The sequence below is a fragment of the Pinus tabuliformis genome, chromosome 9 (genome assembly GCF_031772625.1).
Source record: "Pinus tabuliformis cultivar Carrire ecotype Pingquan chromosome 9, CPIR1, whole genome shotgun sequence".
NCBI classification, from domain to species: Eukaryota; Viridiplantae; Streptophyta; class Pinopsida; order Pinales; family Pinaceae; genus Pinus; species Pinus tabuliformis.
In genome coordinates this window covers 288,567,291-288,574,187 of record NC_142307.1, presented here as the reverse complement: position 1 = coordinate 288,574,187, position 6,897 = coordinate 288,567,291, and positions in this window count along the sequence as shown.

The following is a 6,897-nucleotide window of genomic DNA, read 5'->3' as shown; positions in this document are numbered from 1 at the left end:
AAAATCAAGGAGGCTTCATCCAGGGAAGGAAAATCGTGGACAACTTCACTCTCGTTCAAGAGGCAATACATTCAAGTCTTCTCCGAAAGGAACAAGGTATGGTGATCAAACTCGATTTAGCAAATGCCTTTGATCGAGTTAATCATAGATTTCTTTTAAAAGTCATGTGCAAATTTGGTTTTGGAGCAAATTTCATAAAATGGGTCCGGGCATGTATCTCAGAGCCTTGGATTGCCCCCCTTGTAAACGAAAGAGCCACTGAATTTTTCAAAGCCTCGAGAGGTCTTAGGCAAGGATGCCCCCTTTTCCCTCTGCTTTTTGTCATCCAAGCCTCTGTCTTCAGCTTTCTGTTAGACAAAAAGATGCAAGATCAAGAAATCAATGGTCTGAGTATTGCTAGAGGGGTCAAAAGCATAAACCATGCCTTATTTGCAGATGACACCCTGCTGTTAGGCAGCGCCACCCTCTCCTCTGCCTCTAAGTTTAAAGCTACCCTGGATGTCTTCAGTAAGGCCTCAGGCAGCGCTCTTAACAAGAATAAATGTCACATATACAGCTGGAACACCTTGCCCAGGATTCTCTCTGCCATCTCTAGATGTCTGGGCTTTGCAGCCTCTTCCTCCTGGACCTCATTTAAATATTTGGGTCTCCCTGTTTTCCATAAGAGACTTTCAATCAAAGACTGGCATCCTCAGCTTGAAAAATTCAAGTCTAGGATCCAAACCTGGGGCTACCGCTGGCTCAACGCTGCTGGCAAGTCAGTCCTTATAAAATATGTGCTCTCCAGCCTCCCATTATTCCAATTTGCTGGACTTCTCGCACCGGTAACCATTCTAAACAAAATGGATGAGTTTATGTGCAGGTTTTTCTGGAAGGACGGAAAAAAGAATGAAAAGAAAATTCCTCTCATCAGTTGGGAAACTATTTCCAAGCCGCTGTGGGAAGGTGGATTGAATTTCAAAAATATATGTCAGTAGAATGTGGCTATGGCAGCAAAGGCCATTTGGAGGATCATTGCACCCAAACCTGGATGGGCCCAGCCGGCTCTATGGAAAAAATATTTCAGAGGACCTCGTTTAAGATGTCTAGAGAATGAGATCCAATTGCAGAACTCGCCATTCCTCAAGCTGTATGCAAAAGCAGGCCCATTAATCAAAACACACTCATTCTGGATCCTTGGGAACGACAAAAAGATTAGCATCTAGACTGACAGAATAATGAATATGGATTCTATCGAAAACAGAACTTCCATCAGAGAAATGCGCTCCTGGATGGACAGAAAAGGGTTGTGCACTCTATGGGACATATCTCTATGGCGCGATTCGACTAAGGCAGGTTGAAAAAGCGTTGAAGTGCCGGACCAACTGTGGAGTGAATGGTCCACACTGCTAGAGCACCTCCACGGCTTGGTACCCACGCAAATGAGGAAAAAGGATTTGAAAGGATGGGGATCGACTGACAGAGGTTACATTGTTTCCATGGGTTACATTAAGCTAAATGAGAGACCTCACGTTTCCCCTGATCCAGCACCTTGGCAAGGAGTTTGGCGCATTCCCTCATGGCCCAAGATTGATTTTTTTGCTTGGAAACTCTGTCATGGAAGAATTCTAACGTATGATATTTTGCAAAGGAAAGGATTTCACGGGCCATCCATATGCTCGTTGTGCAAAGAAAATTCTACAACAACTGCTCATTTAATACTTGAATGCAAGTTCTCCAAGAAAATTTGGCTCTCCTTCATTCAGAAACCGAACCTCAACTTCTTGATGCCTTGTTCCACTGTGGAGTTGTTCTCCAATTGGGCAGCCAGATACCTAGGTCTGCCTCCTAAAAACCATGTAATTAAAACAGCATGGGCCACTCTTCCAAAGATTATTTGCTGGCAGATTTGGCTTGAACGCAATAGAAGAATTTTCAGAAGCACTAAACAGAACAACAAGGCTTTAGAAATCAAAATTAAATGCAAAATCAAGGAATGCTTAGCTGATATTAAAGACGATACTAATCTTAGCCAATAGTACATTACTTGGGGTTCCCTCCTTGACTTGCAATTCCAACCAGCAGTCAGAATCGCTCTCCCTATCAAAAAATGGCAAATAAGAAAATCTGAAGATGACTTTCAAGATTGGCTCAAAACGCACTCAAGGCACTCTCTCTTCTTTGATGGGGTAGCAAAGGGAAATCTGGGCAAAGCTGGTGCAGGAGGTGTCATTGTGAATCCATAGGGGGAAAAAATCCATTCCTTCGCTTGGGGGCTTGGACATACAACCAATATTCAAGCTGAGGCTCTGGCCCTCTTTCAAGGCCTCAAGTTCCTCAAAGACTTAAATATTGAAGAAGCTAATGTAATCGGTGACTCCCAAATTATTATAAATGCAATGATATCTAATTCCCCAGTGTTGGACCTCAAGCTAGCAAGACTGATATCTAGAATCAAGGGCCTTGGAAAAGGCTTCCAGAAGCTAAACTACTTCCATGTGCTGAGAGCCCTTAATAAAGAGGCGGACAAAGAGGCCAATAAAGCTGCTCTCCTCTCAACAGGGATCAAGTAAAAAGACGAAGAAGAATCATGGGATCCCATCCCTTAATCTGATTGCTGCCATGTTTTACTGTTTGCTCTTAAAGCAATTTGTTTGTATCTCCAAGTGGGGGAAAATTTCAGAAATAAAAAATATAGACTCTATATCAAGGAAGAAGTCTACAAGTTTTAGAGGCATGCTCACTCACAGAAGTGAATTGCACCAGGACACAGAAGTCCTCTATGTAATCAGTCTTTTGGAATTCAACCCAAGAGAAATATAAACACCCCATACCCGTTTCTGTAAAAAAAAAATAAAAAAAAATATTAATTTCAGATATATATAAATATATACAAAATAAATATTATTATATAAAATTTAAATATTAATCTAAATTCTACCTATAATATAATAATAATTAGAAATAATAATAATTAGAAATATGTTTGCAATAATAATAATTAGAAATATGTTTGCAATGATTCTAGCACTAACATAGTGAGTATAAATATCAATAACCTGTATTTTTTTAATAAAGGTTATAAAAAATGGTATCTAAATGTGAATGTTGTGTATTCGTGCTTATTAAATAACAAAGTTATTTTTAATAATGGATTTGGAAATATTTGAAATATTTATGTGTGATTTTAAAATTTTGTTATTAATTTATAAATTATAATAAAATTATAAATAATTTGTTTTGTTTATAGAATTCTGGATAGATAATGGTGATCAGTTATTTTGTTAAGGCATTTTTTTATATAAAATTATTAATTTAATTTTTTGTTCTAATTAGAATGATATATTAAACATAATAACGATATAGTCTCATTGAACTTGTAAAAAGAAAAAAAAAATTAGTTTAGTTTTATTTAAGATATATCATATTAATATTAACCTAATATTTTTTTTAAATAAATATATTGTTATTAAAAATTATATTATATTAATGTGAAAACATAAGATATAAAACAAATTAATTTAAATAAATTTTAAGAATTTACATATTATCTATATATTTTTAAAGAATTGTATTTGAAATTAAACATACATTTTTTGATGGATAAATCTAATGTTATGATAAATATTTATTTTTGAAATTTGATTTATTTAGATTCCAAATAATTGTGACAAATTGAACATGTGATCTCATTCTTTACACTTTATGGGTTGTCATACCAAGATAAAGTGAAGCAAATCTCTTTGGTTAATAATATTGTTGCATGTTTTCTAAAAAGTATATATATTTAGTTCATATATTAATAATATGTGTAATTAATAATAATAATAATAATTTAAAATCAATTTATAATATGCTTATGTTTTATGATTTTTTTTACTTTGTGCAATGTGAAATGTATAATAAGTTAACTATTTTGATATTTTTCATGGAATGATATTTATCTAACTTTTCCCACTATTTGATTTACATGGTTACACTATTTGTTACATTAAATAAATTGGTCCATAATAAATTTAAAAATTGAATAATATATTTTATAGAATAATTAAATATTTGTAAATTAAAGTGATCAACTTTAATTAGAAATAAATTGTTAAACTATAAATTAAATTAATTTATCCTTTTTATTAGAGGAATAAAAAATGTATGAAACAATGATGGATTCTCATCGTTACTACTATAACCTAACTTGTACCCTTCCACATAAATAGGAAGAATTTAACCCTTCATCATGGGATCATTAATTTTGTGTTTTTAGAAATTAATTTTAAAACTAAGTATTACATTTAAAATTTTATTTATATTCAAAATGAAAATAAAAATTATTTTCATTTTTAATATATATAATTTAAATAAAATCTTTATATACTCAATTTAAATAATAAAATATATAGGACTCTATATTAAAAGTGAAATTTCAAAATAAAATAACTATTTATTCAATGTGTGTATTATTTCTTCTGAAATTTTCAATAAATATGTAAATATAATTTCTATATATAGATTTTGTAAAAAAAATAAAAAATAAAGAAAACCTGTGAGATTGACATGCATTGATGATAATATTGATTTTAATGTAGTCCATGGATGGGTGTCTCACAGATTGTTAACCAATAAATATTGCCAATTAATATATGGGTTTATTAAAATCGAAATTGAGTTTATTAAAATTTGGATATTTTTATCTTCATGGCTGATTTGCTGAATATTTGACCATTAAACTGTAGTGAATTATTTAACCACATCTATATCCATCAAACTAAAATTATTTAACCATGTCTATATCCATCAAATTACCAAATATTCAATGAGCTAACAATCATAAACTCAAGGTTAAAATCTTAAATCGCCAATATAAATGCCTCATCTATAATTCACCATTTCCTAATACATCTAAAAGGAAATAATGCATTATGTTGGGCCATTTCAAATAGTGTATTAACTTATTTGACATTTTCAATAAAAAATAACGATAGTCAAGTCAATTACATATATATAAATTAATAATAGCTATATTAACATATCCATATATAAAGTTGGAATTACAATTTTAAGTGTTCTATTAAATTTGGACATTTAAGTGAGTGCAATAACCAATCTGAAATATTCAAATTACATTCTTATATATAGAATTTGCTAACAAAATTTCATGAGATTTGTTTATGTGGATGGTGATATTCATTTTAATAAAATTTTAATTGTGTGAAAAAAATATATATATATATATATATATATATATATATATATATATATATTAAATTTAAAAATAAACATTGTAGAGCAGATTAATTAATGGTAAACAACCACTGTGTGAGATGTTCTTCTCTCATCGATGGTAAACAACCACCTAATCGCCGCAATTTGATCGGGGATGTGCGAACCCACACTCAATCTTCCTCTGTTTTCCTTTATTCCCCTGAGAATAAAAGTACTGAAGAGGAGAAAATCAGGCCATATACACGCACATGGGAGAGCAGTGTCTCAAAATACTGAGCCGGAGAGATCATGAGAGTGAGCAACAAAATTCGTGCCGAGTGCAGCACTCGGTGCCTGCAGTGGTGTTCTCAACTGGAGGGTACACAGGAAAGGTTTACCATGAGTTCAACGATGGTTTATTGCCTCTCTACATAACTTCGTTGTGTTCATCCTTCAATACCATGAGTGGTAGATGATGAAATACCAAGATATTGTGAAGCAGCTGAGCAAGTGCCCAGTTATTGATTTCAGGGGAGATAAAAGAGTTCATTGTTTTCCAGAGATGATAGTGGGGATCAAAGATACATGACGAGTTAACTGTAGAGTCATTGCTCATGAAAACAGGTAATACCATCAGGGACTTTCAGTCGTCCCTTGCCAAGGCATATGCTCCCCCTAAATTAACACCTATGGCTGGATTTACAAACCTGATTAACGAATCCTCTACTGTTCCTCCTTATGGATTAAACACTACTTCTGCATCTCTGAACATTAGCAACGTTTTAGTGCCCAGCTCTTTGAAGCCCAAGTCGTAATAATTTCTCGGCCGAAATCGAGAATATTGTTGAATGAGAAATGAATTGCGTCATTGGCTCACAAAATTGGAGTTGTTTTTAGTGCGATTTTTTTAGAGTTTGTTGTATTAGAATTTTGGAGTTTTCTTTAGTGTCATTTTTTTAGCGTTTCTTGTATTAAAATTTTGAGGTGAAATTTTGATTTATTTTATTTAAATTAGTTTTTTTTTATTATATATATAGATTCAATACTCTGAAAAAATTTTAGGGCACTTTTATTGTGTAGAGGTTACCCAAGCTTATGATTTCAATAAATTTTTACAAGATTTTAGAGGAATTAGACAAGAAAAACTTGGTAAAAAATCACACTAAAACAATTGGAAGAAAATTAGATTCTAATGAGAAATCTTAAATCCCAAACCAACCACAGACAGGGTAGAGATGTTCAGAATTTCAAATTCATGTTCAGAATGTTTTGATTTTGAATTCATGATGAGAATGATCTAAAATGCTATTTCCACTTTTCTCTATCTCACCTTAATAACATAGAACTAAAATGAAAAAAGAAACGACTTAATTTAGCGATGAGACATCATAAGCTCTGCAACATGTTGTATGCAATAAATAGGTGTATTTACTCAAAACTTCATCTAACTCCTACCGTCTTTGTCCAATGGAATTACCCTCAATACAATGACTGAATTGTTATTACTATCATTTTTATCTACTGGCAGTAAACATCCAAATCCCCATGAATCCGAAATGACTTAACGGCTTTAAAAAACTCTCTGCCTTAAAAAAAAACACGACAGAGCCTATAAAAACACCAATCCTCATGAATCCGAAACTCTCTGCCTTAAAAGAAACACGACAGAGCCTATAAAAACACCAATCCCCATGAATCCGAAAATCTCTGCCTTGAAAA